General features: G+C 45.8%; 1 protein-coding gene across 2 annotated transcripts in view; it reads left to right on the forward strand.

The window, feature by feature from the left end:
• Positions 1–5,103: 5,103 nt before the first annotated feature.
• The window catches only part of LOC139698689 (uncharacterized), a 201,912-nt gene continuing 193,161 nt past the window's right edge, over positions 5,104–13,854 (forward strand). Inside the window, exon 1 of one of the 2 annotated variants that reach the window (XM_071597565.1) lies at positions 5,104–5,330. The gene's annotated coding sequence lies outside the window, so the exon portion shown is untranslated. The remainder of the gene's footprint in view (positions 5,331–13,854) is intronic. The other variant, XM_071597564.1, reaches the window with a different exon arrangement.

Genomic DNA, 13,854 nt, shown 5'->3' on the forward strand with positions numbered 1-13,854 from the left:
GCACTGAACGACAACTCAAGGACTGCAGATGAAGTAGCGGGGGTCAGTGGGACGTGCGCACGTGGAGGGAAGACTGGTTAGACCCGCCTTGAGGCGACATGGCGCCCTGAAGATCACACAAACTAACTTACACTCACCCGACCGGCGGTGACGGACTGGGAGGTGCTGGGCATGGTATCTTTGCATGCCACCATCGGGAGGTGCGGTGATAGAAGAGGCGAGAGGGCTGTGGTAAGCGTCTCATTGAGGAACAGACGCTGCGTGGACTACCTTTCGTCTAGCTCCTAACCTTCTACCTTTCTGGCATGGGTGACCCTACCAGGAGCAATTATTACTACTCCTGTCAGCGCAGCCCTAGAGGTCATCGGAACGCACAAGCCCTTCCATCACGTCAAGGTTGTAGTCCGGGGAGGGGTATATATATATTATATATATACTACATTATATATATATATATATATGTATATATATACTATAACATATTTATATATTATAGTATATATATATATATATATATATATATATATATATATATATATAGTAAAATACAAATTAACACACAATATAGAAACACAAAAAAAAGAACACTCAAACGTATTTTTCTTGATATTTCGACGGAAACAATCCGTCTTCATCTGAAGATACAGGGTTCGTCCGGAAAATAAGTGTACAGAGCTCAGGAAAAAAATTATTACACTTTTACATATCTTAAGTCAATATTCCTCAAAATAGGACCCTTGTGAGTCGATACACTTGTTCCAGCGGCGTTCCCATTCCTGGAACGCTCCCGCGAAGGCATCATCGGGAACCTCTCGAAGACACGTCGTCACGGCCTCTTTGACGGCGTCCAAAGTCCCGTATCGCGTTCCTTTCAAACTCCTCTTTATCTTCGGGAACAGAAAGAAGTCCGGGCTGTAGGGCGGGTGCGGCAGCGTTGCCACGCCGTGCTTGGCCAAGAAGTCCGACACGACAAGCTCGGTGTGAGACGGCGCATTTTCGTGATGCAGCCGCCAGATGTTTTTTATCGCTGGCCGGACGCGGGCGACTCGTTTTCGAAGCCTGTCGAGCACTTGGACGTAAAATGCAGCATTTACAGTTTGTCGTTCAGTCTTTGATCACCACTGAGCACTTTAGGCACCAACTTTGCACAAATTTTTCGCATCTGTAATTGCTCCCTAATAATCTCGTGCACTATTGTTTTTGGCACATTACACTGCTCTGATGTCATCCGAACACTAAGACGACGATCAGAGTTCAGTACATCGCGAACTTTTCGCACATTTTCGTCGGTTAGTGTCGTTGATGGGCGTCCAGGCCGTGGTTCGTCGTCGACCTCTTCTCTGCCCTCCACGAACATCTTGTGCCACATCATTAACCATACCGACAGTTTCGGTAGACGATTTCCCAAGCTTTACCGCAAATTTGATGGAATAACGCCGCTCCAAAAACTTCGGCATCGCGTTCCGTGACATGGGTCGAGCGTGGAGGTTCGCGTTAACAGAGCTCCTCACTACACCACAGCTCAGAGCCGACTGCCTTTTTCAGCGTCGCTTGCCAACATACCCCTCTCCAATCGCAGACCGTCAGAGCGGTTCTGGGCGCGCCTGGAGCGGCGGGAAAAAATCAGTACACTTATTTTCCGGACGAGTAAATTGGGAAAAACTAATGAGTATATTGCAGAAAAAAGGCATAGATTGGAGGGAAAGGAGGCTAATCCGCAACCTGTACGTCTCAGACTGCTCAGGTACGGGTGGGGAACCGGGAGCGCGGATGGGCAGTGTTAGGAAGAGGTGTAAGGCAGGGTTGCCCATTATCACCGTTGCAGTTCAACCTGTGTGCAGAGGAAATGATTAGAGAGGCATGGGAAGAGCCGGAGGTAGGAATGAAAGTGGGCGGGCAGTTCGTAAAATCAGTTAGGTTTGCTGATTACCAAGCTTTAGTTTGTCAGTCAGCCAAGGGGTTGCAAGCACTGCTGAGGGAATTGGAAATTCAGTTTGACGGGTATGGGATAAAAATAAATAATAATAAAACAAAGGTTATGCGATTTCTAGAAAGAAAAAGGCTAAGATAAACATTAAAATAGGAGGGCAAAAACTAGAGCAGGTAGAACAGTTTACGTATCTCGGAAGTGTACGACACGTAAAAACTTTGATATGGAGCGTAGCTATGCACGGTTCGGAAACGTGGGCATTGAAGCAGGAGGTTAGACTTAGGCTGGAGACTTTTGAAATGCGGGTGTGGAGAAAAATGGAGAAGGTGAAATGGACAGAGAAGAAAACAAATGAGGAAGTACTTGGTATGGTGGGCGAAGAGAGGGGTTTGTTGGGAGAAATCCTATGGAGGCAGGAAAAGTGGCTAAAGGGGTTATTGACCGGAAGAGGGATGTTGAAGACTGTGATAGAAGGGAGAATGTTGGGCAAAAGAGGAAAGGGAAGAAACAGAATAGGGATGTTGGACGGGATGAAGGGAGGAAGAAAGTACTCAGAGATGAAGAGGAACCTGATGTAATGTAGTATATAGTATTGTGTTTTGCTAGGAGTCACAAATTATTTAATTAGTAGCTATGTTCATCCAAAAACCTACCTTAACCGGTAGATTACCTGATAATAATAATAATATATATATAAATATATTAGTTTGGGTCGCGGGAGTTCAGTGGGTAGAGCGTTGGACTACTGACAGCTTTGATTCCCGGGAAAGGCACTCTGGGTACCTGCAGCTCCACCCAAGCTATGTGATTTTTCGGGTACCAGACCTTCTGGGAATCCATAACTGGCGCAAGGAAAGGAACTGACCCCCCTACCCTGATGATGGTGCAGGTGATCAGAGTGCTTTGCCCGGGAATCGAATCCTGGACCCTCCGGTTAGCAGTCCAACGCTCTACCCACTGGACTACGGCGACCCGCCTGTATATATATATATATATATATATATATATATATATATATATATATATATATATATATATATGAATATATATTTATATATTGTATTTTATTTTTTTATGATTATTAAACAATCATATTTTTTTTAATATCTTGCAGGGCTTTCGCAGGTTTCTCACATATCCCCCTTCTTTTTCTTTGTGGGTTTTTACTTGGCTCTTTATGTCTGAATTCCCTTTACAGTTTTTCCCACAAAATTATATCTTGTGCTTATTTCTATTATTAATATAAATAAATAAATAAATACATAAATATATATATATATATATATATATACGAGGGTCATCCGGAAAGTAGTACCCGTTCGTGAAATAAAAAGACAAAAGTAAATATTAACAAACATAAAAAATTTTATTTGAAAGAGGATACTTTAAACTACTTCTCAACATAATCTCCAAGCAAATTAAGGCATTTGTCATAACGTGTGACAAGTTTCTGTATTCCTGCTGCATAGTCCTTCGCCGCCAGCTCATTGAGATACGCGAGGGACCCATCTTGCACAAATTTTTGCATAATGCAGATGGTGTTTAACAATTTCATGAACAATTGTTCGAGAAACATTGGGAAAATGCTCACAGATGTCATCAATTGTGACGCGCCGATCGTTCCTCACGAATTCGTCAACTGAGCTCACCAGTTGGTCTGTAATGACAGACGGTCTCTCCGAACGCTCATCGTCGTGTGTGTTCCCCCTCCCCATGTTGAAGTTGCGACACCACCGCCGAACAGACGACTCGTCCATTACATTGTCTCCATACACCTCCTTTAATTGGCGATGAATATCACATGGGCGAACGTTTCTTGCATTGAGGAATTTAATCACTGCCCTCACTTCACAACTGGCGGCGTTCTCAATTTTTTTAAACATTGTAAACAATCACAGAAACAACACAGGCAATGCTAGCGTCACGCAACTTGGCTCAGAGAAGGCAGACAAGCCACTGAAGCTATCTGACCTCGTCCAGCGGCTACTCGCGTCGTCAGCACTTCATGCGGCACGAACGGGTACTACTTTCCGGATGACCCTCGTATATATTTGCATTTTATAATTTCTGGTCTTCTTTTATATATCGCTTTTTAAATGTATTTTTTATTATTATCATTTTTATTGTTGTTATGTGTTTGACGATGTGTTGTGTGTGAAAGGAAAAAGGGACCTTATGCTTTCAATTTTTCCTTCCCTCTGGTGCTATTGGCGATGGGATTACACATGCATGGCCAATGCACCCGCTGGGTGTCAGTCTGGTGCATGACGTAGGCGCGGAGAGGTACCCATGTGAATGTGCATGTAATAAATTCGTATGCTTACTTTTAGCTCATACGTGAATGCGTTCATTAACAATTGGAAGTGCCTCCAGTTATTCGAATGAAACAGCCGCGGTTATAACACACCTGGTTTTCCTTTCGTTGGCCGGTGAAGCCATTTGCCCGATAAGCCTTTGGCGGGCATCCCAAGATCGTTGGATGCAAGTGGTCCAAATCGGTGGCGAACACGACGTGATGTCCTCTGGCGATGTTGGTAGGAAGAATGGGATTCATACACGATGCTTATGAAAATTTAAAAAACTAACACTGCGGCGAAAATAAGAAAAAACTGATGCAAAGTTTGCTTGACTCACAAATAAATTTTACTGCAAGAGAAAGCATTGAAATGCGTGTAATTAATACGTCGAAAAAGTATTCTTTCCGCACTCTTGGGCAAACCAGTGCTCGCGGCCCCGAGACACATCATCTTATGCCCCCCCTCTCCAAAGGACGCAAGCGTCCAGAATGTTCCGAAAGCTGAGAATATTTCTCCTTACGCATGTGGGCATACGTTTTATGTTTTTCTCGCAGGGAACGGATGGAGCACCGCGATTGCAGCGATGGAAACGACTCGTAGCAGTTGAAACATTGCCATCCATCCACTCGCATTCTCATCCCTCGGCCACCGCATCCAATTTTGAGATGCGCACACGGCAACCCCAACTCTTTGCTCTTGAGTTGATGATTGCGTAAAAAGACGGTCGTCCTCTCCCGCGGCCCCAAACCCTCTCCGCGCTCATCCGCGTGCACGCCGGAGCGCGAGGCCATCATCGCCTCCCCCCCCCCCTGCCCCCGGGGAGGGCGGACTCCGCGAAATTTAGTTCCCCGCCAAGCAGCGGCGGCGGAGGGGATAGTACTCTCGTACTCTCGCCGGCCGAGGCGGGGCGGGATTTCATCAGTCGGTCTCGTCCGGCCGTCGTGGGCGCATAGCCGTGATCGGGTGCGCTCCTCAGCGACCGGAGCACCTCAACGCTGCCGGCTTCTCCGTGTGATTTCATATGCGTGGGACTCCGATGCGTGAGTGACGGAGAAGCAGCACGGACCCAAGCCGGAAAGGACGTCCTCCCCGGAGTTAACGAAGTAAGTAAAACTTGTTTGGTTTCTTCGAATGCGACACGGCGTGTGTGTCGGTCTCGTCCATTGTGACGAGAGATCGGTGAGGGGAGTGAGTGCGGAATCGGCTTCATTGAATCACCCCCGCCCCACTCCTCTCGTGCTTCAAAGGCGCAAAATCACGAGTGCGGTTCGAGGGCAATCGCCGAGTGAGTGCGGGGCCGGTTGCGGACCGGTCTCGGTGTCGGACCATTTTCCCATCGGTTACCGACGAGGCATTTCTGAAACTGCTTCCTCTCTTGTTATAGTTTTGAAACTCGCGAGTTGAGTGCTTCAGGCGTCGTGTAAAGCATCGGTCCAAGCGATAGTAATTAATGTGATGTTTTTCCGTCAGTATTCGGAATAACTCTTCCGTCCCCGAAGGCTGCTTCGGAGCGATTGTCCGCTGCCATTCTGGCTTCCTGTTGAATTTATAACTATTTAATGAAGTTCTGTGTTTACGCCGGAGAATTTCCAAGAATTATTACTGGACGATCAAGGCTATATTTTCAATCGTCGGAATATTTTCCAATGGTAAATAAAAGTGATTTATTCCCGCGAACGATTAAGTTGAAAACATTTTCAAATATTTTTCTTTGTTTTTTATTGTATGTTTTTGTGAATATCCCAGGGGCAATAATTACCGGTGATCGTCGTAATATTGCTTGGTTGATGACTGAATGCCTACGTACAATCAATAAAAATGCTACACGAAGACGAACATTCTTCACATACCGGTTCCTGTGGTTCATGTGATTTGAATGTATGGATAAACGAATCGCCTCGCAACGGGCGACTCGAGGAAGGATTTAACAGTTCGTGTCAATGCTATCTTCACTACTCTGGAGCGCCAGATTTACTTTGAATTACGTTTCTCTCGCACGGCGAGAAAGGAAACTTCCAATCCGGCGCCCCATTCGGTCCGCACGGAGGGCGAGGGCACCTTCGTCTAAGCCGCCCGGCGGCGATGTTGATGCGCGTCGGGCCTTCCCGGGCGCTCGGCGGGCGGAGGGGATTACATCCCGCGGCCGAGGACTCCCTCCTCGAGGCTTCCACGGCGAGAGGCGTCTCCCCTCGCGCGAAGGGACTCCACCACTGCCCCGCGTACATTCCTGCCGCCAGACACCCGCTTATTAAGGCCGGGCTCCTGCCTGCATCTCATTTCCCTCACGGAGGAACCAGGAGGAGGGATACGGACCAAATCATTAGCCATGGTTCGCCATGCTGTTGAAGATGAATGCTTCAATAATTTTCACCCAGGGAATAACGATGAAATACTCAGGCGAAGCGCTGAAGGATTCTGCGCGTGGTTTTTTTCAAGTATTTTAGTACCCTGCAAGCCGCCACTAGGGTATGTGGCAGGTGGTGAATACACAGCTGACTAACCTTGACCCGAATATTTTTATCCTACCGCAGTGGGACAATGTCTTTCTGATCCCTTAACGTTCAGGGAAAATATGACATCTTAAATCTACCCGTTCTAATTAACTTAATCTATCAAATTTTATAGACATGATCACCCCTTCCGTAGTACGATGGGGATAATAATAGATTTTCAACACCACTGCTAAAGAGACATCCTTCCAATATGTGTGCAAGGGATATAATCTGTAATTTGACCTTCGCTCCGTGAGGGATTCCCAACCTAGCTGCTGTAATATTTGGGATACCCTACTAAGTTTATCACAGCCACATTTTACCTGCGATTGCCAGAAATCAAAATTTACCGAATGCTCACAGCCGCGATCTTTGGTGCGGAGTTTGAGAGTGAATTCTGTTGGGTCAAGTTTTATTACTTAGTACAAGCATTCCGATGCGAAGTGAGCAAGAAATATGCATCTATGCGCATAGCATTGTACTTTTATTGGCATCGTAAATAGTTTTCGAGATTCATCGAGATTAGTCGCCGTTATTCTATGCTAAGCGAGATCACTTTTAAGGTTCAGGGTTGAGAGTATATGTATATACCTGTTACCCTGGAATGCACCACTAGAGCGCGTGGCAGGGGTTGTCATTTCACGAAACGTCAAGGTGTTTGAGTTTTAATCATGCGGGAGTGTGAGGTTATATTTGATTTCCGTGTAGTCTGAATATTTGTGCGCGCGTTTGTCTGCCATTGCGATTTCCCATTTTGAAAGGGCGAAGCCCTTACATTTCGTGCGGTTTTCCGGCTGTCAGTTCAGACCAGTTCCTCCCCCTCGCTGTCAGTCGGAGCCTCGCCTCCCTACGATATTCGAAATCGGGACTGCCCTTCATAGGAATCAAATACTTAAATAAATTGAATTTATATTCATCCAATCGGCCGAGTCGAGCAATCAATCGACATGTAAATATAAACAAACCTCCGCGAAGCACCGAAACGGTGTACGTCGGATTAGCGTGGGGGGGGGCAACAGTCAAACATGCACATATACACGGGAGTGAAAGCATTAATGTGTGCATTTGCTCATTCACGCCAACACTTACGTAAATGCCTATATACAAGTTCGTACTTCATGCAATAATTGCGCGGTGTTGGTGACCAAATCGCTGCATTTTGGCTTTCAAATGATACCATTCGAGTGCTTAGGCTCCTGTATTTCGTCGTGATTGCCTTCGTCATGCGAGATAGATGCTTGCGTTGCGGTATTTCCCACGGCGGGGTCTGTCTCGCTCTCGCACCTTATCCAAAGTGGTCGACTCACATCACCTGGAGCCATCATAATTCCCCCGGTGCCCTCATTGAACTTCCTCCGCCTTCTTCTGCCTCCAGGCACCCTCTCGCTCTATGCGGGCACCCACCCGATTGTATCATCCCCTCCAACGACACCCCCACGGTTACCCGATTCTCGCGGCCAATTTTTCAAATATCCGTCGGATAACTTGTCAAACTTCTCAATTTACGTTTTCTCCCGTGGACCTGAAATACAGGCCGCGCACTCCATTTGTGAGCTCACCAAAAGCCGAGTCTCACATCTCTCTTCCTTTCTATTGCATATCCTCACGTCTCCAGTGTGGAGGTTTCTTGAAGTCTAAGTGTTTGATCTGCCCCGAGATGCTCGATTCGATGCCACTCATTTTTTGATTGGCGTCGTCTACTTCCTCTTGTCTCAATTTCGACAAATTCAGTGCCTCTTACGTTTTCTTACATAGAACCCGAGCCCCGATTCCTTGCATCACTCTGATATCTGGTCCAACTCTATAAAAGATCGCCCACAATTTGTTGTCCTCAGCAAACAATCTAAGGTTTGCTTGATGAAGTTTTCTCGGGTTCTAATTAATCTTAAGGTTGCTGCTGACGTGAGAACTTGGTCTTCGTGTTTTGATTTCTCACGAAGCCCATTGACGTACCTTCTATTGAACGGATGCACTTGACGTTGTCTTTAATCATTTATGCAATCTCAATATTCAATTACATTACTATAGTTTCATGGTCTCTCGTGACCTCAGCCATGTCCATTTTTGTGAAAATCTCTTGGGTATATGTCGTAGTTATTTCGAGTATTCCGTTACCTTTTGTTGACTTTTAAATACTTGTTTTAATGAAGTACTTCACAAATACAATGTGAGTTTTAGTAATGGATTATGTGGTCATTTATCGCATTTTTTTGGCTTTGTCTTTGTGTCCACTGTATAATTTGAAATTAATTTCGACAGTTTCAAGTGATTTGCGCTCTTTGCTAAAATTTAAGTCATTTTTAATTTTTCCTTTTATTTCAATGATTTCGTTTTTATTGATTTACGAATTCAAAAAACTTGCCCGTGATAGTATTGAGTTAATTCTCTTTTTATTTTTATCGAGTTGATTTGCATCTCTGGCAAACTTATCGAGCCTCGACTCCACCGATGGTATCGAGTGAACATGATTTGATATACGTACTATGCATGCGCACAAACTGTTTATTATTTGCATTATTACAAGTCTGTGCAGCACTTAGGGGAAAAGTAGTAATTTCTATGTAAAATAAGCGTAGAGTATCTGGATTCAAATGATAATATTTAATGACAATACCTGGGCAATACTATCACTTTCTCAACCTCAACCTTGAAATGCAAAGCATTGGTGTCTTGGAAGACTAAACAAGGAAACATTTATAGTCACACAAAATGTAACGAATATATTTACGCAGAGAAAGAAAATGTTGTGTTTTGAGGAACAATTATAATAATACCAAATTACATCAGAGAATTACGAGTGCATTTGAATTTGGTGCCTAAGTATTCTGATTCATGTACGCGTGCATTACAACTGTCGGTTACTATGTGACCGTGGGGATCGAGATGGTGCGGGGGCTAACGTACTGGCTTCCCACCCTGAGGGCGCGGGTTCAAATCCCGGCGGTGTTGAATATTTTTCAGAGGTATCTCGATCCCTACTTGAGGTGCTTTGTGGAGGGCACTTTGAGTGAGTACGCCGTCCGTCGGATGGGACGTTAAGCGGACCCCTTGGCGCCTTTCGTAAAGAGTAGGCTAATGCCGACGCCGGGTTTCTCTCCACCCTTCATCCTTTCCTGTCCTTCCCCTATGGCGCAAATGACCTTAGCTGTCGGTCGCCTCCCCTCAAAACTACTACTACTATTGTGACCGTTCTGCATTGATTTCACAAACAATTAAAATTGTAAATGTAATTTCTAGGTTGGAAAGTGTTGGGCCATTCGCGGTATTCAAGAGTTGATTTTTATGCTTTCATGTCGGCGCCCGCTTTCCAGGTAGGAACTTTTTTCCGCGAGCATGGAGTCTTCTAGACGGGGCGCCATTTTTCCCGCTCCAACGGCGAGCGCAGCGCATGAGTGGACACATTTATTCGCCAGAGTCCAAAGGATCTTTTTGTTGGAAAATCCCATCCGTGGTTATCGCGTTGTATGGATTCATTGTTGCTGCCCAACTTTTTCTCTCTTAATTTCCGGCTGATTGCCACAATATATTTGGAACGAGAGCTTTTATGCAATTAACGAACCCACAAATCCAACCTCATTTTTCTTCTTTTTTCCTTGGACGCCCTGAGCGCTTTGCCATTAATGCGTAAACAAGAACACGGCAATTTTTCACCCCATTCTCATTTTAACCGTTCCGCAGTCATGGCTGCCCTCATCCTCTGCTTTCAAAACTTCGCGGGGACACGGGCGTACTTCTAATAACTTCGCTACGGATCTAATCATTAAAAATGCTTCATCGCTCGATACCGCACTCCGAATCGGGATCAGCTCTTCAAGAGCGGATCCCGATTCCGGCGCCACCCGGCGGGCGCCGTGATCATCGGCACTCACATCGCTCGGATTCCTTCGCGAATAGTCGTGCCAAAGTCAGGAAATGTCATAGGTCAGATCATGTATTACAAATGTGCAAAACGCACTGCATTACGAAAAAACTTCACTTTCTTTTCATTCATTTGGCTTCCATAAAAATGCCGTCACTCGCTCTTCTCTGTGTCATAAAATGTATGTAAAATTTAATTTCGACAAGGTATGATTTTTCCACAGCCTCCGAGCATTCTCTTTGGGACGGAGCTGGACCCGTAAGACCCTGTCATTGTTTGAATTGCCAGAGCTATTCCAATTTCATGAAACTTTACGAGGGCGGTCCAGAAATTAACCTTCGTTACCGCATAGCAGGCGAAGCATTGGGTGGAGCCAAATGTGTGCTGTGTTGGCACGCACGCACGCACTCTCTTACAAGGGATGCAGTACGCCTCGAGCTGCATTGTTTGGAAGGCCGCTTGTCGATTGCTCACAGTAGCGAGTCAAAATGAAAAATATATTTGGAAATACCCCCAAATGTAAAATCCGTTTTGTGATAAGGTTTTTAATGGCAATAAAATTCAAAGCTGCTGTCATTCATCATCGGGAAATTGGTGCTGTGCACCGGCTATAAGTGATGAGGGACAGTGCTGTGAGTCAGTGGTGTAGCTAGTTTAATAGTGAACGGACAAATGTCTATGATGTCCAAGAACTGGCCGTCTGTCTGTTCGCAAGGCTATGCCGACCACTGCGGTGTCCTCTCGTCGTGAAGATTGGTGCTGCCGCCATTATTTCTAAACTGAGAATGCACCACTGCCTCACTCCGCCTTCACTCATTACTATTCCGTCTCCGCACACACTCCACAAAGTCGCCTATGAACTCCAATGGGTTTGTTTTGGTTTTTTTCCAGTATAAACCTAGTCACAGATCGAACTTGATAACTCGTCGTATTTTCTATTATATTGCATTACAGTTTAACGATTCGCATAGCAAAGCAGAATAACCGAGGTCTGCACAGCAGGATGCGTACTGAGTGTATTGGACGTTTGGACGCCAAGATGGTGGATCTAGCCATTCATAGTCTAGTGTAGCCACCACCACGCTACGCTGAAACGTACATCTACATAATACATCTACAGTGTACTCATCCTGTACATAATACCCCGCAAGCCGCCGCAAGGGCGTGTGGCGGGGGGGTTACGTAAGTTACTTTCTTTACAGCCCTCGCACTTCTGCCTGATTGACGGGTTGTTGGCAATCAGGAGGGCAGAAATGGTCCACCGTAGAAATATCCGAGCCGAGCACACATCAGCAGCGTGAAAAATGTCTGTGCAATGAACACGTTCATGTCAATAGCGAAATCCTAATGAGGCAGACACCGTTCACTTGCACACGTCGCGTTCCTTCCTCGCGTAAGTGGGGTCCAAAACGGCATCCTTCATTTTGCGTCACCTCAGAAACCTTCCAATCAATCATACCTACCTATTAAACGTAGGTTTTGGACGGTCCCTATCGAATACCTACGGTCATATTTCTCAAAGTGATCCTCTAATTTCCCCGACATTATTTCTCCCTTCATTTTTACGTAAACCATATGCCTATCTTCCAGCTGTGTTTGAATAATCAACCGTCTTCCTGCCTATGACTCGCTTACCAGTCATTCTCCCCTCTATTGCAGCCTTCCGTTATATCGCCTAAACTCATCCAATACAACTTCCATGCTGCCATCTCTCTGCATTCCCTTTTTCGTCTCTGTCGCATTCACGCATTGACTTCGAAGACTCTCCTCTTGATATCTTCTTCCAACAGATTCACCCTCGGCCCACCATTCCCTCTTGAGCAGTTGACCTCTGCCACATATCTTTTCGGTGGTCACCCTTTCTCTCCAATCAATCTCCCAGTCACAATTCTGCCCCATTCCGATCTTTTACTTATAAAGCATCCATTACCCGCTAATCATCCCTCACCCTGCATCCCTTCCATTTTTACTGCTATGATTTCTCAAATATGATACGTGTACCCTACGCGCCGCTTTTAATCGTAGTTCAATCTTCCCCTGACACTATGAAGTTCCTCCTCAATACTATGATGCACGAAGTAGTGCACCCATATATACATATGCATTGCCATTTTAACCTCCTTTGCAAAGACGACGAGTGTCACCTTATTATTGAGGTAGTCCCCAATAGAATACAAGGTCTGTCCCAAGAGTAGTATTACTTCTTTTATCCCGTATATACGGAAGGGGGGGCGGCGGTTTCTCTGGCCGATTTAGAGGGAGGGGAGTCTCAGGAAAGGCTGGCGGCCAGCTTGAGCTTCCTTCGAGAAGAACTGGGCATTCAGATCAACGAGAAGAAAAGTGTTCTTCAGCCAACCAGGCGTATTAGATATTTGGGGGTAAGCATCAATACGGGCAAAATGGAACATTCCCTAACCACGGGAACCTTGAACAGAGCCCTTGAGCCATTCTTGATATCATCCTAAGATTGCGACGTTTAGACTTTCCCAAAGCAATCGGGTTTGTGTCGTGGTGTGCTTATATCTTACGCCTCCCATACTTCCTCATGTCGGACCTCGCAAAGAGGCAGACCAAATGGGCAGAGGAACTATGGGACGCCGGCATTTGGCACAAGAAGAGAAAGTTCACGCCGTGGGCCACAACCGTTCAAATCTACACCGACGCTACACCCTTCCAGGCCGCATGGACCATTCCTGATTTAGACATTACGGAAATCTGGGCCTTTGATAGTGAAGTATCGATACTGGAAGCGGAGGCTTATGCGGCTCTTATGGGTTTATCACACGGGATGCAATTGCTCTCGGAAGCTTGTAACATTAACATGTACGAGATACTTAGATAATAAGGCAGTTTTCTACCCACTAATTAAAGGTCGAGGCTTACTGTTCCGAAACCAAGACCTAAAGTTTATGTATTTGAGATCAATAAAGGAAATGTCACAAATTGTGACCTGGCGGCACATCTCCACCGCCGACAATCCGGCCGATCGTCCGTACCGGACCGTCCTTCCTCCCTATGCCAGATCGGCCGCCTATTCGGCGGGCGAATGGTTAAATAGGATGGGCGAAGCCTGAGGCGGCAGTCGTCCGAGATTTGAGCTAGGTGGAGGTGTGCCGGCAGATCTCTCCCAGTTGTTTGCTCCCGTCCTTTTTGGGGTGCAAATCGTTCGTTTGCGAAACCTCTATGATGTGACCTTGCTAAGCTCCATTCTCTTCCGCCGCCTCGAATCCGTGTTGAAAAGACGTCACCACATCTCGGTGGAAGCGTTAAAACAGG

Source organism: Hetaerina americana, unplaced genomic scaffold (genome assembly GCF_022747635.1).
Source record: "Hetaerina americana unplaced genomic scaffold, ioHetAmer1.1.p SCAF_9, whole genome shotgun sequence".
In the NCBI taxonomy this organism is placed as follows: domain Eukaryota; kingdom Metazoa; phylum Arthropoda; class Insecta; order Odonata; family Calopterygidae; genus Hetaerina; species Hetaerina americana.